We start from the raw sequence: 26,152 nt of genomic DNA on the forward strand, positions 1-26,152 counted from the left end.
AGTATTCCTTTGCACAGGTATACTCTTTTGTTTTTCTTTCATCTGTATACCAGTTGTTGAATAACAGGGCTGTTTCTACGTGTGGCTATTGGGAATACATGTGTGGACTATTTGAGTGCAGGCCACTGTGTGAGCATGTTTTCATTTCCTTTGGTTAAAATTGTCTAGGAGTAGAATTGCTGGGTCATATAAGGCTTCCCATTGGTGCTAGTCCTAAAGAACCCAGCTGCCAATGCAGGAAACTCAGGTAGGATCCCTGGGTCTGAAAGATCCCCTGGAGCAGGAAATGGCAACCCACTTCAGTATTCTCGTCTGGAAAATTCCATGGACAGAATTCCTGGCAAGTACAGTCCACGGGACCTCAAAGAGTTGGATACGACTGGGCAACTGAAGACAGACACACACACACATACACAGTAATTTATTATCTTAAAATCTAAACTGTGTCCTCTGTAGAGAACATAGAGTCGGATCTTGTTTTGATTTTTAAACTGGTATCTCAATGTCTGCCTTTTGATTGTATTGTTGTATCTATTCACATTTAATGTTGATACAGACTTACATCTGCCAATATATTTTTCTGTCTCATGCCTTTTTATTCTACGGTCTTCATGTTACAGCTTTCTTTTGCATTAAATGGGTATTTTCTAACGTAGCATTTAAAATTCTTTACTGATTTTCCCACAATGTTTAAGTTATTTCCTTAGCTATAGGCTACCATAAACAACTTCAGTTTAGTCGCTAAGTCATGTCCCACTCTTTGTGAGCCCATGGAATGCAACATGGCAGGGCTCCCTGTCCATCACCAACTCCCGGAGCTCACTCAAACTCATGTCCATCGAGTTGGTGCAAAAGCTACCCCACTAGCCTTGTTCATAGTGATGCTTCCTAAGGCCCACTTGACTTCATATTCCAGGATGTCTGACTCTAGGTGAGTGAGCACACCATCATGGATATTTGGGGCATTATAATTCTTCTGTGTATTCTAGCCACCTCTTCTTAATATCTTCTGCTTCTGTTAGATCCATAACATTTCTGTCCAAAAAGGCACAGATGTAAAGAAGACTTTTGGACTTGGTGGGAGAAGGTGAGGGTGGGATGATTTGAGAGAATAACATTGAAACATGTGTATTATCATATGGGAAATAGATCGCCAGTCCAGGTTCGATGCATGGGACAGAGTGCTCAGGGCTGGTTCACTGGGATGACCCTGAGGGACGGGATGGGGAGGGAGGCGGGAGGGGGGCTCAGGATGGGGAACACCTGTACACTGATGGCTGATTCATGTGAATGTATGGCAAAAACCACCACAATATGTAAAGTAATTAGCCTCCAATTAAAATAAATAGATTAATTAAAAGAACAAAAACCCAAGGGTCTCTCGCCATCCCCACTGATCCCCTTCAGTGCCTCTGCAGGTGTAGGAAGCCTTTTCTCCCCTAGCTGACCCTCAGGAACAGTAACCCCACCTAGCCTCCACAACTCCCCCCTCGCTCCCCACCCCCACATCATACAGGGTTGCTCTGGCGTTCCTCTGGTCCGCCTGGGTTTCAAGGCTCCCTGCCAGCGTCCAGTAGGTGCCCTAGATGTCTCACATTCCTGATAGTATCGCTTGAAGGATAAAAGTTTTAATTTTGATGATTCCAAATTGCCTATTTTGTTTCCTTTGGTGCTTGCGCTTTTTGTATCATGTCTAGGAAATCATTGCCTAATCCAAGATTAACATTTACATCTCTGTTTTCTTCTGAGTGCTTTATAGTTTTAGCTCTTATATTTAGGTGTTTCATCAACTTTTAGTTAATTGTTATCTACAGTGTGAGGTATAGGTCAAAACTGAATCTTTGCATGTGAACATCCAGTTATCCCAAAACCATTTGTTGAAACATTATTCTTTGCCATTGAATGGCCTCTACACCCCTCACAATAATCAACTGACCATAGAGATATGGGCTTGTTTCTTGACTCTCCATTCTATTCCGTTATCTGTCTATATACAATCCTTATGTCAGTACCATAATGTCTTGATTATTGTAGGTTTGAAGTGGGTTTTGAAATTGGGAAGTGTAAGTACTTGTTCTTTCTCCACACTGTTTTGGCTCTCCCAGGACACTTTTAATTCTTACAATTCTAGGATCAGTTTGTTGATTTCTGGGGGAAAAGAGCAGTCTGAATTTTGATAGGCCTCTATTAGGGGAGAACTGCCATCTTAACACAATAGTAAGTCTTCCAACCCATAAATGTGATCTCCCAAATTCATAAAAATCTGAGCAAGCTCCGGGAGTTGGTGCTGGACAGGGAAGCCTGGCGTGCTACAGTCCATGTGATTGCAAAGAGTCAGAGACAACTGAGTGACTGAACTGGAGTGAAATTTCCACTTATCTAGATGGTCTATAATTTCACTCAGCAACGTTTTCTAGTTTGTGTTGTACAAGTCTTGAACGTGTATAGAGATCTATTTGCTCTTTGTATATGACCTTGTATTCTGTAAACCTGTCCAGCCCCTGTAATAGGTCTAATACATAGTCTCTGTGGGGAGAGGGTGGTTCTATAGGATTTTCTATACCCACGGTTATATCATGGATTGACAAGATGGCGGAGGAGTAGGTGGATGGGGAATACATCTCTCTCCACGGATACCTCAGGAATATACCCTCAGACAGAGTGCATGCAGAACACCAGCTGAGTGCAGACAGGAGTACCTGACCAGTGGAAAAGAATACATAGACCCACGCAAAACTCGGTAGGATGAAGGAACTAGGGGGGAAAACGGGAGTGTTAGTAGGGCTGGACCTGCCCTTGGGAACTGAAGCGGGGGTCCGATCCCCACATCGGGGCAATTGTCTGAGTCAGAGGAGAAACATTTAAGGGTGAGAGTGAAACAGCCCATCTGTGGCAGCCTAAATGGAATGAGAATCAGACATCCTTGCTGCTGCCATACATACCCTAGATGGCACAGTGGCTGGGAGCTGGAGTTTAGGGATTGTGGAGCAATCCCAGGTCGAGGGCTGCTGTTGACTGCAGAGAGACAGATGGAGGGGATGTGAGGGAGGAGACTGTGGTGGGAAATGCCTGTGGAGGAAATCCCCAGAGCCATGGAAGTAAGGTGATTCTGCTGAGTCATTTGTAGGGGGTGGAGCCATCACCATAGCCTCTCAACCGCTACATGCCAGCATAGGCAGCTGAACAATAGAGAGGCTGGCCGATCAAACGCCTGATGCACTGAACTACAGAGTAGGACCCCACCCAGGGTGCCCCTTTAAATTCCTGATGTGCGTACAACAGAGAAGGACCCCACTTAAGGAAGCCCTCTAAGTGTCTGAATGGGCGGAGCTATGGAGAAAGATTGGTCAAAGAGGCCTTCTGATTGCCAGCTACAGGAGGCTTGAAAAAAGGGCTCCCATAGGGCCATAACTCCTGCGGCAGAGGCAACCCGTGTCGCTGCATACTTGGCACCGCCAGGGTCCCCACAAGCCAAGCTGCTGTGCAACATTCACGCTCAACCCCCGCTGGGGCAGAGCTGCCACAGGCAAAAAAAAAGTCTTATGTCTAAGCATGCAGGGTCACTTTGGTAGTGTCCGACTCTCTTCGACCCTGTGGACTGTGGCTTGCCAGGCTTCTCTGTCAGGGAGAGGGGTTCTCCAGGCAAGAATACTGGAGTGTATTGGCCAATACTGGTTGCCATACCCTTCTACAGCACTATAATTCCTGCTGAGGAATTATAGCTGCCAACTCCCCTGACTATCTGATATTACCAGAACCCCTGACACTCAAGCAGCTGCACCACCTCCACACCTGGCCCTCACAGGGGCAAACCCAAGTCCTCCAGGGCAGCCTCAGGAGCAAACCCCAGTGGACGACCCATATGCAGAGGTGGAAATAAAACCACAAGTGTAACCCAGGGGCAGTGTGACTAAGGAAGAAGACCCAAAACCCTCCCACCAGCTGTACAAGCTGCAGATGAAATGCACACGATCAACCAGGCAGACTCTGTGTCTCTGGAATATATAAAAGGTCATTGAGAGCTCCCACAAAAAATTACATCATCTGCAAATAGAATAGTTTTACTTCTTTCCAATGTAGATTCATTTTATTTCTTTGCCTTCCTTAATTACCCTGTCCAGAACCTCCAGGACAATGTGGAATAGAAGTGGTAAGAGATGACATCCTTCTATTGTTCCTGATTTTCAGGGGAACTACTTCTGCCTTTTATTATTAAGTACGATGATACCTGTGGGGTTTTCATAGATGTTTTATATCAGATTGAAAATATTGCCTTCTACTTCTACTTTGAGTCTTTGTATCCTGAACGCATGCTGAATTTGGTCCAGTGCTTTTTAGGTAGCTACTGAGATGATAATGCGGTTTTTCTCCCTTATTCTACTGATGTGGTATATTAAATTATTTGATTCTTAATATTAAATCCACAAGGACAAAGATTTTGTAAGGATTTTTCACTTTCATAGATGCTTCCCAAATGCTGTCCATTGTAAAGCTGATGTCCATCAGTAAAGCAGGAGAAGTAAAGCTTGTTTACTACTCCGTCACATCATTCTTGGAGCAGACACTCTGCTGCAGTGAACAGGATGCTTAGAACTTTGCTCATCATGGAGTTCACCAGGTGTGTAGGAGGGAGGCTGAGCACGGTTCAGTCAGTTCAGTTCAGTCACTCAGTCGTGTCTGACTCTTTGCAACCCCATGAATCACAGCACGCCAGGCCTCCCTGTCCATCACCAACTCCTGGAGTTCACTCAGATGCACGTCCATGGAGTCGGTGATGCCATCCAGCCATCTCATCCTCTGTCGTCCCCTTCTCCTCCTGCCCCCAATCCCTCCCAGCATCAGAGTGTTTTCCAATGAGTCAACTTTTCACATGAGGTGGCCAAAGTACTACAGTTTCAGCTTTAGCATCATTTCTTCCAAAGAAATCCCAGGCCTGATCTCATTTAGAATGGAGTGGTTGCATCTGCTTGCAGTTCAAGGGACTCTCAAGAGTCTTCTCGAACACCACAGTTCAAAAGGATCAATTCTTCGGCGCTCAGCTTTCTTCACAGTCCAACTCTCACATCCATACCCCACACAGTCAAAGGCTTTGGCATAGTCAATAAAGCAGAAATAGACGGTTTTATGGAATTCTCTTGCTTTTTTGATGATCCAGTGGATGTTGGCAATTTGATATCTGGTTCCTCTGCCTTTTCTAAAACCAGCTTGAACATCTGGAAGTTCACGGTTCACATATTGTTGAAGCCTGGCTTGGAGAATTTTCAGCATTACTTTACTAGTGTGTGAGATGAGTGCAATTGTGCAGTAGTTTGAGCATTCCTTGGCATTGCCTTGCTTTGGGATTGGAATGAAAACTGACCTTTTCCCATTCTGTGGCCACTGCTGAGTTTTCCAAATTTGCCGGCATATTGAGTGCAGGACTTTCACAGCATCATCTTTCAGGATATGAAATAGCTCAACTGGAATTCCATCACCTCCACTAGCTTTGTTCGTAGTGATGCTTTCTAAGGCCCACTTGACTTCACATTCCAGGATATCTGGCTCTAGGTGAGTGATCACACCATGGTTAGACATGCAAATAGTCAGGTCCCAGCCAATACCAACAAGCCTGAATGCAAAATGGCTCCCCAAGGGGTCTCACCTCCTGGGGGTGTTGGAGGGTGAGGTGTGAGACTGGAACACTCCATTGTGCCCGCAGACATGGGAAGCACAACCACAGGAAGCAGAAGGCACTACAGGGGAGAGGGTTCCATTTGGTACCAATGCAAGTACTGCGTATGGAAGGACAAACCGTCCCCCACTGCCCAGGGTGACCAACTGCAGCCTTTGACACAGATGGGGAGATTGCTACCCTGCGACCCAGGCCTCAAACATGGGCCGAGGGGAGTCCCCTTTCTCAGATGTCCAGGAGGACACTCCAGCCCCATTTTGGCCATGCCCACCCACTGCAGATTTGAATACACAAGCAGCAGCGATTCGTTGTGGAGCTTGGGAGGCATGGAATCCTAGACCACTCTGGGGAGCCCATGTGGAAAACACAGGCTCAGGCTCTCACGGGGTACAGGGACAGAGACCCCAGATCAGACCAGGGCTCACACAGGTAGGTGCTGAGGTTGATGGGCAAGAGTCTACAGTGGGGGTCTTGGGCCTGAGCACTGGAGGACCAGTGGAACCCAGTCTTCAGGAGTGTTCCCTCCCCAGTAAACAGGCTGGAGATGCTTCCCCAGTCAGTGGCTGCTTTAGTGAGGTCACTCTAGGAGTCAGCTGGCATCCGTGGGGGCATCTCTGAGTTCTAGGCAATCAATCGTCTGAGTTGCAGTGCCCTAAGCACTTGTAAGGTGCCATCTCACTTGAAGAAAACCCTGTCACCCCTGCAGGACCTTGAGCCCAGCTCTTTCTCTCAGAGACCCCCTCCCTTTCCCCCCAGCCCTGAGGAAAGTGCCTTGGACGCCTGGTCTGGGTCTGGATTTTCTCTGGATCCTGGAGAGATTTTCAGTTCAGCCCTCACCAGGACTTTAAGACAGACACCTGTGTGTGGGCAGGAAGAGGTGTCCTGCAGAATGCAGGGACCAGGCAAGGTCCTCAGGGGATCGTCTGAGGCAGTGCAGGTGCTGGGTGAGAGGCCACAAATGGGGTGAGGATGTACCTGAGGCCCTGTGAGCAGGGCTAGGAGAGGGGCTAAAGAGGCTCCTGGAGTGGGAGGGAGGCCTGGTGGAAGGTGAGGGGAGAGGGTGGGGATTTGGGGATAGAGAGGATTTGTGGCAGCTGTCACCAGGCGAGGGACTCTGGAAAATGACAGCTGATTAGAGGGATGTAAGGGAGCTGTCATAGGCACAGTGAGGGGAAGACCTCCCCTATCTCCAGAATTCAGTGGCCCACAGTGTGTGCTGAGACATGACAGAGAGGACCAGGTCCCTGGGACTCGTTCTGTGAATCTAGGATTCCCTCTGAACCTTCCATGGGGAAGGATACAAAGTCGCCACGACCAGAGGTGGCCAGGGTGGGTTAAGTCTATTCTGAGGACCCAGACGTGGGAAATTAATTTCAGAACCCCTCAGCTCTCAGGCAATCCCCACCCCTGGGATGAATCTGCCTTCCTCAGGATGATATGCTGATGAATGCAGACTGCAGGGACTGCAGGACTGGAGGCCTCGCTGCCATCGGGTGGACTGAAGAGAGACTCAGTGCAAATGCCAACAAAGCAGCCCAGAAGTAAAGATGTGGGGCTCTGTGTCCCAGGGTGCAGGCTGTAGGCTCTGGGGGAGGGCGGTGAAGCCTCCGAGCTAAAGGAGAGCTGTTTGCTAGAGTAGTGTCTACTTAAAACCATACAAAATCAAAACCACAATGAGGTACCATTTCACGCCAGTCACAATGGTTGCTATCCAAAAGTCTACATGAAATAAATGCTGGACAGGGTGTGGAGAAAAGGGAACCCTCTTACTCTGTTGGTGGGAATGCAAACTCTTACAGCCACTATGCAGAACAGTGTGGAGATTCCTTAAAAAACTGGAAATAGAAATGCCATACGACCCAGCAATCCCACTGCTGGGCATGCACACCGAGGAAAGCAGACCTGAAAGAGACACGTGTATCCCAATGTTCATCGCAGCACTGTTTATAATAGCCAGGACATGGAAGCAACCTAGATGTCCATCAGCAGACGAATGGATAAGAAAGCCATGGTACATATACACAATGGAGTATTACTCAGCCATTAAACAGAATATATTTGAATCAGTTCTAATGAGGTAGATGAAACTGGAGCCTATTATACAGAGTGAAGTAAGCCAGAAAGGAGAACACCAATACAGTATACAAACGCATATATATGGAGTTTAGTAAGATGGTAATGATAACCCTGTATACGAGACAGCAAAAGAGACACAGGTGTATAGAATAGTCTTTTGGACTCTATGGGAGAGGGCGAGGGTGGGATGATTTGGGAGAATGGCACTGAAACATGTATAATATCATATGTGAAACAAATTGCCAGTCCAGGTTCGATGCATGATACAGGATGCTCGGGGCTGGTGCACTGGGATGACCCAGACGGATGGGATGGGGAGGGAGGTGGAAAGGGGCTTCAGGATGGGGAACACATGTACACCCGTGGAGGATTCATGTTGATGTATGGCAAAAGCCCATACAATATTGTAAAGTAAAAAAATAAATAAATAAAATAAATTCTTGCAAAAGAAGAAAAATATGAAAGAACTCCATACTCATTAAAGAAAAATTGGAAAGTAGAGCAAAGCAGAAAACAACAAAACAGTTTTCAGAGTTTCACTAAATAAACAATGTCTGTAACATTTTGGGTATGCATTACTCTATTATTTATGGACTTTAAGAAAAACCAGTCAACAGCAAAATAAATAAATAAATTTAAAAAAAGAAAATAAAAGCATACAACAGGAGAGTTATGAGTTTAAGTTGGATTTGGAGTCTGTTGGGAACTACAACCGAGGACACAGCTCTTCCGTTAGCTCTGAGGAAAATGCTTGGAGGAGGTAGCAGAGAAGTCAGTATGATTTTTCCCTAGGAAGTACATGCAGCCAAGCGTGCATACTGGTAAAAGATTACTGTGAAACACAGAGATCAGATGTCACAAGTTCATTATTTTCATGCTTTTCTGTGTGTGGAAGATGCAAGACTCTAGGGTCACCGAACCTTTTCCTGAGGTATCTGTAAATAAATAAAGGCCAACTTGTCCAAAGCACAGTGTGCCTCACACTGTTTTTCACCCTAAATTCCTTCACAATGCACTTTAGATCAGCAACCACAGTGGTTACAACTAAACACTTGTAGAACTGGCTGTGAGTAATGCTGTTTGTCTTCAGGATCTGAATTTACCTGAGACCAGATGTTCAAGCTGGATTTAAAAAAGGCAGAGGAACCAGAGATCAAATTGCCAACATACTTTGGATCATAGAAAAAGGAAAAGAGTTCCAGAAAAACATCTCCTTCTGCTTTATTGACTATGCCAAAGCCTTTGACTGTGTGGACCACAAGAAACTCTGGAAAACTCTGAAAGAGATGGGAATACCAGATCACCGGACCTGCCTCTTGAGAAATCTGTATGCAGGTCAGGAGGCAACAACCAGAACTGGACAAGGAACAAAAGACTGGTTCCAAATAGGAAAAGGGGTAACTCAAGGCTGTATAAGGTCACCCTGCTTATTTAACTTACATGCAGAGTACACCAAAAGAAAGGCTGGGCTGGATGAAGCACAAGCTGGAATCAAGATTGCCAGGAGAAATATCAATAACCTCAGATATGCAGATGGCACCACCCTTATGGCAGAAAATGAAGAAGAACTAAAGAGTCCCTTGAAGAAAGTCAAAGAGGAGAGTGAAAAAGTGGGCTTAAAACTCAACATTCAGAAAACTAAGATCATGGTATCTGCTTCCATCACTTCATGGCAAATAGATGGGGAAACAGTGGAAACAGTGACAGACTTTATTTTGGGGGGCTCCAAAATCACTGCAGATGGTGACTGCAGCCATGAAATTAAAAGACGCTTGCTCCTTGGAAGAAAAACTAGGACCAACCTAGACAGCATCTTAAAAAGCAGAGACATTACTTTGCCAACGAAGGTCTATCTAGTCAAGGTTATGTTTTTCCCAGTAGTCAGGTATGGATGTGAAAGTTGGACTATAAAGAAAGCTGAGCACTGAAGAATTGATGCTTTTGAACTGTGGTGTTGGAGAAGACTCTTGAGAGTCCCTTTGACTGCAAGGAGATCCAACTAGTCCATCCTAAAGGAAATCAGTCCTGAATATTCATTGGAAGGACAAATGCTGAAACTGGAACTCCAATACTTTGGCCACCTGATGCGAAGAACTGACTCATTTGAAAAGACCCTGATGCTGGGGAAGATTGAAGGCAGGAGGAGAAGGGGATGACAGCGGATGAGATGGTTGGATGGCATCACCGACTCAATGGACGTGAGTTTGAGTACATTCCGGGAGTCGGCCATGGACAGGGAGGTCTGGCATGCTGCAGTCCACAGGCTCTCAAAGAGCCGGACACGACTGAATGACTGAACTGAACTGAGAGTTGGAATTGTCTAAGATGGTTAGGGTCTGTGTCCTCAGGTGTGACGTATTTGAGCTGTTTTGTGTTGCTCTCCAGGATGAGTGCTCTCTGAACTGTTCATGGATTTCTGTCCCAGGAATGAAGTCTCTGAACTATTTTGGGAGGGTTTTGTCCAGAGGGTTGGTCTCTGAGCTGCTCATGGATCCGCATATGAGAGTAGTCTTAAGAGGAAGGCTGGACGGACCCCACTCTGATGGGTTTTAGAAGTAGACCTGTGATATCACATTCGCTACGATTTCTACCATGCCTCCCTACAGAGATAAAAGCTTGTGGCCCCATCCTCAGGGAGGGAAAGTCATGTGCAGTACACAGCCCGCGGTAACAATACTGATAAGAACAGTACTTCCTGACATGACTACCACCCTTGATAGGGGCCCTGAGAAAACACTGTGTACACTCGCTCACTCAGACAATCTGCCGAACCCACGACAAAGAGGCCACCATTTGCAGATGGGAGCCCAAGGCCCAGTACAGACGGAAGGTCGCGGCTAATGAGGACAGGAGGAACTGGATGCAGGCTTGGGCTACTTGAAGGAGGCAGGGAAGACTCAGCAGAACCCTGGCCAGGTAGTGGGGGAGGGAGGCGTTGGTACAGGGCCCCAAGGACCCTGTGACTGTCTCACTGTCAGGATATGTCTCTGTGTCTCCCCTTCACACACCCAGCTTCTTACCTGATGTATGGAATGTAATCTGCACATTCCCTGGGGACATGGTGGTGGAAAATACAGAGCTGAGCCTCCAAGCAGGTGGGGAGAAACCTCACATTCACCAATTTGCATGAGGCTCCACCAAAAATGCAGAGATCCATGCCTCTCTTTCCCCCATTAAAGCACTCCTTGGCACTGAGGTCAGCAGGAGGGCAGACAGGGCTGGACAGGTTGTGAGGGACCCTGTGTACAGCATGAGCCTCCCCATGACTGGAACATCTCCATGTCTTGATCAGGGCAGAGGACCCTGATGTGTGCCAAGAGAGCATAATTAAGACCCAGGCCAGGGGCAACTGAGTCATTTTCTAGAAACAGTCCCTGGTGGGGGGGTGAGGGGCGGGGGCAGGGGGAGCAGTTTCTTTTCTCCTCTAGAGATTGGTACATCATCCAGTAGCAGGGCTGGGGGCCCACGTGTGGGTGCTAATTGGGGATCCTTTGCTGCCAGAAATAGTCTCTCTGTCCCTGTCCAGTGTTCCATCTTTGTCTTTCTGCCTGCCATCTCTGTGCCTGTTACATCCTCCCTCTTTGCCTTTATGAGACTGACCGTGACCTCACTCATACCGTGAGGGTCCTTCCTCTGTCTCTCTTGAGGGTATTATCAATTGACATGGTTGTTCACTGGGAGCAGTAGGAGGGATTCCCCTTGAGTGTAGGGGATTCCAGGAAAGGCATGTTCAGCTGCAGAGGGTCTGTGGTTTTCCTGGGATGAATCTAGAGCTCCTCAACAAGCATTGGGTGATCTGGGCCTCTGAAAGAACCCTGGGGGCTTCTCTGGTAAGAACCCTCCTGTGGCTCAAGTCAAAGTCCCCGCTATGGCCAGAAGGCCCTAGGGGACCGGCCCCTCATCACTGCTCTCATCGGATCTCCTGGCTCTCCCTCCATCATGCTGTGACAGTCACATAGCCCTCCTCATTCTTTTTATACACACTACACTGAGTTCCACTGCCTAGTTTTTCCAGTGGCCTTAATTCTGTCTGGGATACTTTTCTCCCAGACAGGCATCTCCTCTAGGCTTTTGCACAAATGTCACAATCTTAGAAGGAACTTCCCTGGCCACTCTTTCTAGATATCATCCCCTTTCTCTATTTCACTATCCCGGTTTAATGTTAACCACAGCATTTATGAACACCTGATAAATTACTTATCTTTGGGGGCTGTATGACCCCAACACAATGTAAGTTCCATGAAGCCAAAGTTGATTTTCTCTTTCCTAACACACATAGCTGTGCTTGACAGAAACCGTAGAGAGGATGAATGAATGTCAGAATGAAAAAGCAAATTTAAACTTGTTGAGAGAGGCATAGCTAAACAGGCTGAAGATTCTGCTAGGGACATATTCAGGGATGACAGGATGGTGACAAAGCCATTGTCTTTATCTCACCTACACGGAGTCCTTGGGTCCCCTCGGGGTTGACCGTTTCCTAACAGAATGGAAAGTCCTGTTGTCCTTCTCACACATTACTCGCAGTCAACGACAGAGGCCTTCCCCACTCCAGACCTTCAGATCCCAGTCCGAAGTTTTCTCTCCCCTGCCCGCTGGGGGACTGTGGCTCGCTTTCCTCATTGAGACCTATTCTGTATTAAACAGGAAAGCACAAACAAGCACAATGCCCAGCACAGAGAAAATGCTTTCAATGCTTCCTGTTACGATAGTGGCCACTACAGAGAAGTAATCTTCAGTTTATGAAGACATTTTTCTGAGTCCAAGATTGCAGCAATCTGTGGGGTTTTCATCCTAATTTTGCCTTTCCACCCTTGGAGGATCATCTGCTAATTGTCCACCGGCATCTACATCGGCTGTTCCCCAGTCTCACCACCAAGGGGCGCGCGAGATGAAACTGTTCTGCCCTGTGATGTACCACGAAGGGGTAGCGGAAAGACCACCCACTCTGGAAGGTACCATTCGAGGGGGCGTATGACAACAAACAGAGTACTTTTACACCGCGTCAGGCATCGACCAGAGTTCCTAGCGGAGGCATTCGTGGCATCACTGGGTCCATCCCCATTCGCTCCATTCCGTCTTCCCGCTGCATTTTAGTCCGAGTGGACACCGGTATTAAGCTTCAACTGTCTTCGTCTCATTTCCTATTCGACCCCTTGGTTTCTACAGGGATACAACCGAGGGGGGATGGCTATGGAGCGAGATGGGCTGCCAGTTAGGGTTATAGCAACACGGAAGCGTTCTGGGCATTGATTGGTCACCGCGTGATCGCGGGAAGTCCCGCGACTTCCGCCGTGCTTCGTCTCCTGCCCAGTTCCAATTGGCTGGCTGGCTGTTACAGGCATTGGGACCGCAGAGCCAAAGCTGAGGGCGAGAGGCCTGTTGCCCTGTGCGGCTTTTTAGAGCATACAATTGTTCTGCGAGTTTTTTTGCTTTTCCGGAAGGGGTCGAATAGCTATCCTGGTTAGTGGCTAGGTTTGGCGCAGTCGCTGGCTGTGCACGGTGACGGCGTTTCAGTCTTGTTCAGCTCTCCCTCAGTCTGGATCGTGTGGCAGCGCACGGTTATTCGCAGAAATGCATGCAATTCATGTCCAGGGAGAAGTCTCTGAGTTTGCTCTCTCCCCGGAGGGTCACCTGTGTCAGGGAGCTTGGGCTTGTGTATCGCCACGTGTGACAACACAGGTGCTGTTCGGGTACATTTGATCTCCTTGAGCCTTTGGGCGGAGTTGTGCGTGGTGGGATATTTGATCTGAGTGGATTTTGTGAGCCCCTAGGATGCATGTGCCTGTATTCCGGTGTGTGCATTTTTGGAGCTTTCTGGCATTTCAGTCCCTGGGTGTGAGATCTCTGTGTAGGCGTGTGCACCTGAGATTGTGAGAGCTCTGAGATTTTGATTCTGGGCCCTAAGTTGTGATGTCTCTGAGCTGCTTTAAGGATGGGTTTGTCTAAAGGTGTAAACTATCAGCTGCTTGGGGATCTGTGCACAGGGTGCAGGGTTTCCATGTGTCTGGGGACTTTATCTAAAGGTTATATGTTGTTCTTGAGTTATTAAAAGTTCTGTCTTTCTGTTTAGGGTTTTTGTATTAGATCGGGAAGTGTCGAGTGGTTTGCGAGTCAGTGTCCATGATGTGAAGTATCTGTGCAGTTTTCATTTGTTTCTGTCTTGAAGACTTTGGTCTGTTTGGAGGGTCTTTGTCACAGTGTGTAGGGTTATGGTCTCTGTTGTGTTTGAGGGTCTGAGACGAGTTATGTGCTCTCTGTGCAGAGATTCAGTGAGCTCTTTTTGGTGTCTCTGGGTATCTATGTGAGCTGCTTGGAGTCTTTGTGTCAGAAATAAAACCTCTGATGTTCTTGGCTGTGAAGTCTCTGTCCAGGAACTGAGGGTTTGGAAGCTGGCAGACATGATTCTGAGGTCTTGAACCTCACATGCTGACTGTGTGTTGAGCGTATCAGTTGTCTCCTGGAATCTCAGTATGTATCATAATTAATACAGGGGGGCCAGTGCGCGTCTTGCAGGGTACCGGTGCACGTCTTGCAGGGTACCTGTGCGTGTTAGCGTTGTGTGCAAAGGGCCTGGCTTCAGACTATACTTCAGCAAATGTTTTCTGAGCACCTGCCATATACCTGAGCACTATTGGAGGAGTTTGGGACAGGACAGAACTGGTAAATAAATCAAGGGTGGCAGGTGCTGTGAAGAAAGATAATGCTAGATCAGGGGAAAGGGTATATGTAGGTATGAGGTTATTATTTTATTCAAGGTAATGAGGGAAAGTCTCCCTGAAAGATGGCAAGTAAGCAGAGATCTGGAGGAAGTGAGGGAGCAGGCCATGGGGTTATCTAAGGGAAGAGCATTCCAGGCAGAAGGAACAGCAAATGCAACTGTCCTGGCATGGAAATCTACTTGGCGTGCTCCTGAATGTCAAGCAGTCCTGTGATGCACTGGGTTTGGCATGTAGCACTCATTGAAAGGGGTCTGGTTGCTGCTGTCTCTGTTTCTCCCACAATTTGTGATCATCCGCATTTCCAGATGAAGGACTGAAGGCTCCAACATGTGGCCTGTACCGTCTCTCCTACCTATCCCTATCCCTGAAATTAGGAGTGAAGTCTTCTGGTCCATCATGAGAGAGAGAGAGAGAGTTTGAGTGTCCCAGCTGCAGGGATGTCACGCTGAATGTCAGCCAAGCAGCAGAGATCAGTTATAATGTGGGAATCATGCCTCATAACATTGGTACTCTTGATGGGGGGCAGGACTTAAGAAGAAAAAGGAACTGGGGCAAAGGACAGAGGCAGGAAGGGAAGTTGGAGGACAATGAGGGAAAAAAAAGAAAAAAAACACGGCTGGCTTCATCACATTGCTTGGGTTTGGCCCAGTTCACGTTGATTGGCTGACTGTATTAGGACATATTCACCTTTTCCTGTCCCTACCCTTTCTTTCCCTTCCCTTTTTTGTGCCTGAGCAAGTCAGTCCTAAAGCCATTAGGTGTTGCCAGGCAAGGCATGTGTATGTGTAAAGGGGCATCCCTGCCTGGAGAGTCAGAGCCCAAGGTGGAAAGAAGGATATCCCTGGGGGTTAGGTTGGAAGGAGGCTAACTGCTTCATGGATTCAAGCTTGAGTGAGGTGTGGAAGTCAAGGGCCAGGGATGGTTCTGCATAGATTGTGAGGAGGACCTTTTTGTGGAGGAAGGATCACTTATATGCACTGGCATTCATCAACTCGGCAAATACATAAGAATGCTGAGAACCACGTCTCATTTTTGGAAAAGGGAATTTCCAATATGGAAAGGAAGTGAACTAGAACAAATTCTGAGGAATTCTACTGGAATTAAAGGTCTCCGTGCAAACTTCCTATATTCGATAGGTGTGCATATGTGGCTAGACTGATCTATAACTATAGATGTGTGTCTACGTGTTTGTGTGTGTGATTGTGTACACACATGTATTCCCAAGTTACTGGAAACAGCAACATTCCAATGGCACTAATTACACCAGTCCCCAGATCCTAGCTTCTGAACACCTTTCTCCACTAAATGATGGGTTCCCAGGCTGAGGAAGGAAAGGATAAATGAGCCTGGTTCACCTTGTCATGTCAGTAATAAGGGAAAGTTCAAGAATGATGGGGAGATGTCAGAGGGATACAGAATATAGCTTGAGGGCTGTCCCGCCAGAAACACGCAGGGCTCTCTTATTTTTTCCACCTTTTTTGAGGTATTATTGACATATAACCTGTAAGTTTAAGATGCCAATGTGATGATTTGATACACACATATTTGGCAAAACGATTACCATGGCAGGGTTGGCACTCTATCCCCTCACATAATCCTTTTAAAAAAACGTTGAGGAAATAACATCTCAGATCTACCCTGTTAGCTTTCACTGTATTATACAGTTTTGTTAATTATACTCACCATGCTATACATTGGATCCACATAACTTATTCACCTCATACCTGTAAGTTCGTACCCTGTATTCAACATTTTCCCCAGGGCCCGGAAACCACCATTCTAAACTCTTATTTCTGTAAGTTTGACTTTTTTAGATTCTGCGAATACGTGAGAACATACAATATATGTCTTTCTCTCTTTCACCTTTTTCACTTAGCATAAAGCCTTTGAAGTCCATTCATGTTGTTGCAAAAGGCAGAATTTTCTTCTTTCTGGCTGAATAATATTCCATTGTATATATCGCCACATTTCCCTTTTAAAATTAGTTTCTTTCATTTGGAGGGGAATTACTTTACAATACTGTGATGTGTTTGTCATACATCAACGTGAATCAGCCATAGGGATTCACGTATCCCCCCATCCTGAACCCCCTCCCACCTCCCTCCCTACCCTATCCCTTGGGGTTGTCCCAGAGTCCCGGCTTTGGGTGCCCTGCGTCATGCATGGAACTTAACACTGGTCATCTGTTTTACATATGGTGATGTACATGTTCCAATGCTATTCTCTCAAATCATCCCAACCACTCCTCCCACTGAGTCCGAGTCTTTTCTTTACGTCTGTGTCTCCTTTGCTGCCCTGCATGTAGGGTCATTGGTACCGTCTTTCTAAATTCCATATATATGTGTTAATGTACAGTATTTCTCTTTTTCTGACTTACTTCACTCTGTATAACAGGCTCCAGGTTCATCCACCTCTGTAGAACTGACTCAAGTGTGTTCCTTTTTATACTTGAGTAATATTCCATTGTATATGTACCACAACTTCCTTATCCGTTCGTCTGCCAATGGACATCCAGCTTGCTTCCATGTCCTAGGTATTGTAAACAGTGCTGCAGTGAACGTTGGGGTACATGTGTCTGTTTCACTTCTGGTTTCCTCGGGGTGTCTGCCCAGCAGTGGGATTGCTGGGTCACATGGCAGTTCTAGTCCCAGATTTTAAAGGAATCCCACACTGTTCTCCGCAGTGGCTATAGCATTTTGCATTCCCATCAACTGAGTGAGAGCGTTCCCCTTCCTCCACACCCTATCCAGCATTTGTTGTTTGTAGACTTTTTGATGGTGGCCGTTCTGACCGGTGTCACCACGTTTTCTATATCCATTCACTCTTCATAGACACCTAGTTGCTTACAACTCTTGGTTTGAAGGTGCAAAATAAATTTCAGGTTAGTGTTAATCTTCCAACATTGTTTTTCAGAATCATTTGGCTATTCTAGTTCATTTGCCTTACCACAGAAATTTTATCATCAATTAGTCTATATGTACAAAAAAGTCCTGCTGGAATTTCTGACTGGAATTGTATGAAATTGATGGATCTGTATGTGGACTACTCACATCCTAATTATATTGAATTTCTCAACCCGTGAACACACCGTGTGCCCCCATTTTGTTAGGTCTTATTTAAGGAACCACGTTGCATTGCCTTTTCTGCCATTGTTTTATCAAGTCTAATTCTCATATATCAAATTCTGAAAATCTGACTCTGATGAAGATATGAAAATATTAGGAGTCAGACTTTCATCAGCAATGCCTTATTTCTTGTGTAGTTTTAGCATTGCCCGTTTATTGTGTTTCTTATCTTTTCTGCTAATATTCGTGATTGTTTAATCCAAGGGTGATGGTATGGGTATTTTCTGGCGTAAATCGTGAGGAGATGTTCAGCTGTGTTTTGGGAGGGAGAGTCTGAGGACAGGGGCACAGGGGAGAGAGAGCAGAGTCGGGGTGGGGGAGGTGAAAGCGTGGGGGCAGGGACAGGGGGCTACTAGTACAAGCGGAAACAGAAGTGAAGAGACACAAGAAGAAGAGCTCCCCTCTGGACCGTGCTTAGCTCTCTGTACGTATACGCGTAATGAAGTCTTTGAGTACTCATAGCAACACTGTGCAGACAAGGCAATGGCAACCCACTCCAGTACTCTTGCCTGGAGAATCCCAGGGACGGGGGAGCCTTGTGGGCTGCCGTCTCTGGGGTTGCGCAGAGTCGGACACGACTGAAGCGACTTAGCAGCAGCAGCAGCAGCAACACTGTGAGGGAAGCATGTTTAGTGCTACCATCCCTTTCAGCAGCTGAGGAGCAGAGACACATAGATGTTAATAGATGAATGAATCTGCACAAAGTCACCTAGCTGGCAAGAGCTGAGTCAGATTGGTGCCCAGGCCAGAGAGAAACAGCCAGGTGTGGTATCTGACCCCCAATCTGGAATACAGTGCAGTGTCTGGTGTACTCAGGATCAAAAGGCAGATCAACCTCTCCATCCGCATGAAACATTACGATGGATCTATGTATGGATTGAACCCAGTGTCTCCTAGGTGAATGAAAGACCATGAGGTGTCATGTCATCATGCACACATTACAGAGAACAATTCCTGGTCCATACCGAGGTCTAAACAGTGTTTCCTCTGACCAACATTAGTGGAGCACCCTCATCATTATGGAAAGTAGCATAACTATAGTGATAAACAGATAGAACCACAGATACAATATCATGAAGATATTACCTCCCCCATCTGTTAATTTTCTTAAATGTAGAGAACAAAACCTGGAAGGCAATAGACCACTACTAAGTTGTTTCCTCTTAAGTGTGACATTCTAGATAATTTCCAAAGAACATTTTATTAGTATTTTAATGTGTTGTATCTTCATTGTTACATAGGCAGTTTTTCTATTATAATTGAAAAATGCACTTTCTGAAAACTTGATCTCCTCAGGTATCTTGAGGTTTCAGCATAAAAAAGTTGTGTGGGTATCCCTGCCCGGTGAAAACCGAATCGGCACACTGAAGTCAGAAGTAATATCTTTGGTACAGTAGGTGGGGGGCTGTGGGGAGTAGAGAGTTCCTGATGGAAGGCTGGCTAAGCCTGCAAGCATTGTGAAAAAGATCACTGATGCTATAGGCCCAAACCAAACAATAGCTCACAGGTCCCAAGGAAGACACTGGTGTTCTATGTACAGAAATGTCTGTGTTAGGACTGTCAGACCTTTGCTCTTTTGGCTCCCATGATGCAGTGGGGCAGCTTGCAGTGCTTATAACACAGTTCTGCTTTGACCCAGGCTGTGGATGAGAGTCACAGCCTCCCCTGCAGCACCACCCTCTTTGTGGGCGATCTGGAGCCTTTTTTATGATGTCTGGGAATCGACAGATTCCGAAGAGAAAGGAGAAAGAAGATACATAGCGCAGGGGGTACATGCACCCACCCTGTGCATGTGGTGCTAGAGATGGGCTAGAGATGCAGGTGCAGCTTGTTACAGGAACCCGTTGGGGATGAGTGGAGTTGGATTCAGTGACTCAAGGAAGAAATGTGGAAGTGAATGTAAAGGGAGAAAACACATTGAGGGGTAAACAGCTCCAACTCCCAATTCTGTACCAGGGTAGGGTGCTCCATTACTGTTGTGAGAAGGCGCCCTGGTCTGAGCTCAGGGAGGGAGTGATGAGCGTTCTAAGGACCCGCCATCAACCCTAAGCAGGGGGCGCTGAGAGTGTGAAGACATTGAGTCTCAGGCTTTACCACTGACAGACACAGAAAGCTTCTTAGCCCTGCTCAGAGTGGGGCTGTGGCACATTAGGGAAGCTCAAAGATAGGGTGGTAGTGGTGGTACTTCAGTCGCTCAGTCGTGTCTGACTATTAACGAGCCCATGGACTGCAGCATGCCAGGCTCCTCTGTCCTACACTATCTCCCTGAGTTTGAACAAAGTAATGTCCATTGTGTTGGCGATGCTATCTAACCATCTCACCCTCTGTCTCCTCCTTTCTCCTCCTGCCTTCGATCTTTTCCAGCATTAGGGTGTTTTCCAATGAGTCAGCTATTCGCATCAGGTGGCCAAAGTTTTGCAGCTTCAGCATCAGTCCTTCCAGTGAGTATTCAGAGTTTATTTCCTTTAGGATTGGCCGGGTTGTTCTCCTTACGGTCCGAGGGATTCTAAAGGGTCATCTCTGTAGCACCACAATTCGAAAGCATCACTCAGTCTTCTTAATGATGCAACTCACACATCTGTACACGACTATTGGAAAAACCATAGTTTTGACTCTGCAGACCTGTGTCACCAAAGTGATGTCTCTGCTTTTTAATATGCTGTCTAGGTTCATCATGGGCTTCCCTGGGGGCTCAGTGGTAGATAATCTGTCTGCAATGCAGGGGAATTAGGACACCTGGGTTCAGTTCCTGGGTTGGGAAGTTTCCCTGGAGGAGGGCATGGCAACCCACTCCAGTATCCTCGCCTGAAGAATCCCCTGGACAGAGGAGCCTGGCGGGCCTTGGTCCATGGGGTCGTAAAGAGTACACCGAGAGACATCACCTCCCAAACAGAATCTCTGGCCAATAGGCTGTCTCTCTAGCTTTACTCATCTCAAGTAAAATCTGTTTCCTGGCCTCAGAAGCCACGTGAGATGACGAAGGAAACTTGAGGCAGTGGTGACTCATGCAGCGATTTGGTGCAAGATCTGTATTCGTTTGGGCCAAGTGATTGCAGGGAATGAAATGGGGTAGGGTGATGAAGGAAATGAGATGATGAATTTATTGCCCCGGCCACCTCCCTGCTCCCAGGTAGCCGACTTCAGTAGGGCTGGCTGGTGTCAATGCCTTGTGTGTAGGCTCACTTGTAACAACATCCTGTGTGTGGTATGAGCAACTTGGTGGGCAAATCAGACAGCATGGCCAAATATTCATTTCTCAGAGTGGATGGAGGGAGAAGAGAGAAAAGAGGGATGAACCATGGGCTAGTTGGGAGTCACTTTCTAAAATCTCAGTATTTCTTCACAAGGTGTGTGTATGAATTCTTTTGTTTATCTGAGAATTGGCTTTCTAGGTGAGGAAATATCATTGTGAGAGACTCCTTGTGACATGTTAAAAAAAAGGTTGGGAGTGAATGGGATTAAGGGCATTTTCCAAGTATTTCACACCAAGTGTTTGTTTAAGGGCACAGCAGTGGCCTAAAGGAACTGAACTGAGTGGTTGAAATACAGGTTTCAGTTACTGAAATGTGAAGTGACTCTTTCTGGGATGTGTGGTCATCCTAGCCTGTGGTCACAGGCAACTCATAAACTCATAGGATTTGAACCGTGTCTTCCAAATGTCTTTTGCTTTCTGCCCTGAAATGTGGTGGAGGCCTCAGTTCCGGTGACTAAAGTTCCTAGGTAACAGTTCTCTGAGAAAAGTAGCTCTCTAGAAAAGAGCAGTGCCTGGGAAGCTGATCTAAAGTTTTAACATAGCCTGTGATGTAATTTTTGTTAGCTTCACTCAAGATATGATCATTCAAAGGATATGGAGAGATGCACCTGCTTCTGTATCTACCATTGGATTTTTCAAATGAACATACAGTAAGCTTGGCCCGGTTTTCTTTCTTCTTATTTATTTATTCATTGTTGACTGCACTGCGTCTTTGTTGCTGCACGAGGGCTTTCTCTAGTTGTGGAGGAGGAGCACTACTCTCTAGTGGCGGTGCATGCGCTTCTCATCTCAGAGACTTCTCTTGTTGCGGAGCATGGCCTCTAGGCTCGGGGGCTTCCGTAGTCGGAGCAGGTGGGTTCAGTGGTTGTGACACACAGTCTTAGTTGCCCTGCGGCACGTGGAGTCTTCCTGGACTAGGGACCGAACGCCTGCCCCGTTGCATTGGCAGGGGGCTTCTGTTTTATTTTTTTAATCATCAATTCATTTCAATTGGAGAATAATTACTATACGATACTGTGATGGGTTTTGCCATATATCAACACGAATCGGCCACAGGTATACGTGTGTCCTCCCCTCCTGAACCCCCATCCCACCACCCTCCCCACCCTATCCCTCTGGGTTATCCCGGAGCACCGGCTTTGGGTGCCCTGCTTCATGCATCGAAGTTGCCCTGGTCATCTGTTTTACATATGGTAATGTATAGGTTTCACTGCTATTCTCTCAAATCATCCCACCCTAACCTTCTTTTGCTGAGTTGAAAAGTGTTCTGTACGTCTCTGTCTCCTTTGCTTCCCTGCATGTACAATCGTTGCTACCTTCTTTCTAAATTCCATATATAGGCATTAATATAAGTATTTGTCTTTCTCCTTCTGATGTACTTCTGTCTGTATAACAGGCGCCAAGTTCATCCACCTCATTAGCACTGATTAAAATGTGTTACTTTTTATAGCTGAGTAATGTTCCATTGTGTGTATGTACCACAACTTCCTTATCCATTCATCTGCCGTTGGACATCTAGGTTCCTTCCCTGTCCTAGCTATTGTAAATAGTGCTGCTGTGAACATTGGGGTACATGTGTCTCTTTCACTTCTGGTTTCTTCAGGGTGGTATGCCCAGCAGTGGGATTGCTGGGTCGTGTGGCAGTTCTGTTCCCAGTTTTTTAAGGAATCTCCACTCTGTTCTCCTCTCCACAATGGCTGTACCACTTTACATTCCCACCAACGGTGGAAGAAGGTTCCCTTTTCTCCACACCATCTCCAGCATTTATTGTTTGTAGACTTTTTGATGATGGCCATTCTGATATGTGTGAGATGATACCTCATTGTGGTTTTGATTTGCAGTTTTCTAATAATGAGTGATGTTGAGCATCTCTTCATGTGTTTGGTAGCCATCTGTATGTCTTTGGAGAAATGTCTGTTCAGGTCTCTTGTCCACTTTTTATGGGGTTGTTCGTTTTTCTGGTATTGAGCCGCATGAGCTGCTTGTATATTTTGGAGATTCATTCTTTGACAGTTGTTTCATTTGCTATTATTTCCTCCCGTTCTGAGGGCTGTCTTTTCACCTTGCTTATAGTTTCCTTCGTTGTGCAAAAGCATTTAAGTTAAATTTGGTCCCTTTTGTTTATTTGTGTTTTTATTTCCATTACTCTGGGAGATGGGTCATAGAGGATCTTGCTGTGATTTATGTCAGAGGGTGTTGTGCCTATGGTTTCCTCTTAAGAGTTTTATAGTTTTTGGTCTTACATTTAGGTCTTTAATGCATTTTGAGTTTATTTTTGTGTATGGTGTTAGAAAGTCTTCCAGTTTCTTTCTTTTACCCGTAGTTGAGCATTTTCCCCAGCATCACGTGTTGAAGAGACTTTGTTTATGCCATTGTATATTTGTGCCTCCTTTGTCAAAGATAACGTGTGCATAGGTGTGTGGATTTACCTCTGGGTTCTCTATTTTCTTCCATTGATTTATACTTCTGTCTTTGTGCCAGTACCATACTGTCTTGATGACTGTAGATTTGTAGTATAGTCTGAAGTCAGGAAAGTTGATTCCTCCAGTTCCATTCTTCTTTCTCAAGATTGCTTTAGGTATTTGAAATCTTTAGTGTTTCCATACAAAGTGTGAAATTATTTGTTCTAGTTCTGTGAAAAAATACCTTTGCTAGTTTGATCGGGATTGTGATGAATCTAGATTGCTTTGGGTAGTAGATTCATTTTCACTGTACTGATTCTTCCAATCCAAGACCGTGGTACATTTCTCCATCCACTTGTGTCATCTTTGATTTCTTTCATCAGTTTGTTTTTATAGGTCTCTGTATACAGGTCTTTTGTTTATGTACACAAATTTATTCCTAAGTATTTTATTCTTTTCATTGCAGTGGTGAATGGGATTGTTTCCTTAATTACTCTTTCTGATTTTTCCTTATTAGTTTATAGGAATGCAAGGGGTTTCTGTGTATTAATTTTATATGGCAGGCACATTCTTAACCACCGGACCACCAGGGAATTCCTGGCCTGCTTGTCTTTGGGTGTGCAGCTATCTGAGCTGTGACGCAAGGAGAGATTCCAGTGATGACCACCACGACCAGGACACAGGCCATGTCCATCACCCTAAAAACGCCCAGGTACTGCCCCTTTCTGGTTTCCCCTCCCACACCCCAAACCCTGGCACAAGGATCTGTCCTCCTTCACTACATTTTGTCCTCTGCAATTTTAAAATTCCTTTCGTATTCTGGATTGAAGACCTTTCTCAGATCTGTGCTTCACAAACGTCTTTCCCCTAATAACAAATAGCTTCCCTTTTCATTACAGGAGACATGAGTGATGAAATGTACTTTTCCTCCCCGCACTCAGAGCCCAATGTTGTGTAGCCAGCAAGTGCCTGTGAGATTCTTCAGAAGTGAAAATAAATTCTGCTGTCTGTCAGTCTGTGCTCTCAGATAGCCCCAGAGCTATATTTCTGCAGAAACCCACGAGTCTTCTGCAGACAGAGGCACTTGAGAACAGGTATATTTATTGGAGTCTGAACTGGTGATCTCATCAGAGAGCTTCAGAGCTCAACCCATCTTGCAAGACTTGTCTCCCAGCTCCAAGGGAACTTTTCTTCTTGAAACTCAGAGGCATGAATTTAGTCAGTGTGGGCACGTTTAGCAGGGCTAACATGGCATTTCAAGGTTGTTCATCCTTTACCAGGTATCAGATCACATTCAATATGTTTCTTTCTGTCACCTTAGTTACTCCTCCTTCAAAGACCCATCATTTTGGAAGATTTCAATACTAATTGATGAGGTTACAAAGCAGACGACAGGGAAGTTAGGGGGATTGCTCAGAGTCACATAGGCCGCCAGAGGAAAAGTGACCCACGAACCTTGGCATCCTCCATTCAGAGCCCCCAGTCTTTATTTCTTAAGTAAATTTGCCATGCGTGTGTGCATGCTGTCACATCAGCCATGTCCAACTCTTTGTGACCACATGACTGTAGCCCACCAGGCTCCTCTGTCTATGGGATTTTCCAGGCAAGACTACTGGAGTGGGTTGCCATGCCCTCCTCCAAGGGATCTTCCCAACCCAGGAGTCCAACCCACGCCTCCTGCAGCTCCAGCTTTGCAGGAGGATGCTTTACCGCTGAGCCACTGGGGAGGCCCAAATTTCACATATGATATTATATTTGTTTCAAGTGCACAACAGAGTGATTCCATATTTCTAAACATTATGAAATAAATTGCTACGATAAGTTTGATTACCATGTGTCACCACAGATATTTCTTACAAGGTTATTGACTATATTTCCTGTATGTGCATTCCATTCCCATGACTTATTTTATAACTGGAAGTTTGTATCTCCTAATGCCTTCCCTGTTTTACACATCCCCCTACTCCCTCCTCCTCTGGTAACCACCAGTTTGTTCTGGGTGTCTCTGAATCTATTTCTGTCTTGTTTCTCGTGTTCTCTTATTTTATTTCTGAGGTTCCACATGTAAATAAAACTGCGTGGTATTTGTCTTTCTCTGTGTGCCTAGTTGGCATAACACCCTCTAGGTCCATCCATGTTGTCGACAATGACAAGATTTCATTCTTTTTTATATTGCTGAGTAATATTCCACTGTATGTGTGTGTGTGTGTGTGTGCGTGTGTGTGTGTACCATTTCTTCCTTTTTGACTCATCTATCGATGGGCAGTTAGGTTCCTTTCATATCTTGGCTCCCCTTGGCTGTAAATAACGCTTCAGTGAACAGAGGAGCACATATATGTTTTGTGACTAGTGTTTCTTCTATTATTAAGAAAAATACCAAAAGTGGAACTGCTGGATCATATGATAGTTCTTATTTTGAGTTTTTGAGGAAACCCTCATTTTCTCCGTAGTGGCTGCACTGATATACATTTCCACCAACACCTCACGAGGGTTTCCTTTTCTCTACATCCTCCCCAACATTTCCTACTTGTTGTCTTTTTGAAAACAGCTACTTGACAGTTTGAGGAAGTACTTCACTGTGGTCATGATTTTCTAATCCCTGAGGAGGAGATGTTGAGCATCTTTTCATATGTCTATTAGCCATCTGTATCTCTTCTTTGCAGAAATGTCTATTCAGTGCTTTGCCCCATTTTAAAATCGGGTTTTGGGTGTTTTTCCCAATTCATTCTATGAGTCCTTTAGCTATTTTGGATATCTGCCTGTTTTCCGATGTATGTCACTTGCTCATATCTTCTCCCACTCAGCAGGTTGCCTTTTTCTTTTCTTGACGGTTTCCCTTGCTGTGTAAAAGCTTTTTAGTTTGATGAACTCCCATTTGTTTATTTTTGCTTTTGTTGCTCTTGCCT

At 45.8% G+C, this 26,152-nt stretch overlaps 1 protein-coding gene and 1 long non-coding RNA gene across 2 annotated transcripts in view; both read right to left on the minus strand.

Moving 5' to 3' along the window:
• LOC133243353 (fibrous sheath CABYR-binding protein-like) overlaps positions 1-26,152 on the minus strand; it is a 277,781-nt gene that overhangs the window by 148,557 nt on the left and 103,072 nt on the right. The gene's annotated exons all lie outside the window — the stretch shown is intronic.
• Positions 3,993-6,556, minus strand: LOC133243362 (uncharacterized). The gene is made up of 2 exons (XR_009735054.1): positions 5,642-6,556; positions 3,993-5,543 (listed from the first exon to the last, which is right to left on the minus strand). It is a non-coding gene; the product is annotated as an uncharacterized LOC133243362 (long non-coding RNA).

Source organism: Bos javanicus, chromosome X (genome assembly GCF_032452875.1).
Source record: "Bos javanicus breed banteng chromosome X, ARS-OSU_banteng_1.0, whole genome shotgun sequence".
NCBI classification, from domain to species: Eukaryota; Metazoa; Chordata; class Mammalia; order Artiodactyla; family Bovidae; genus Bos; species Bos javanicus.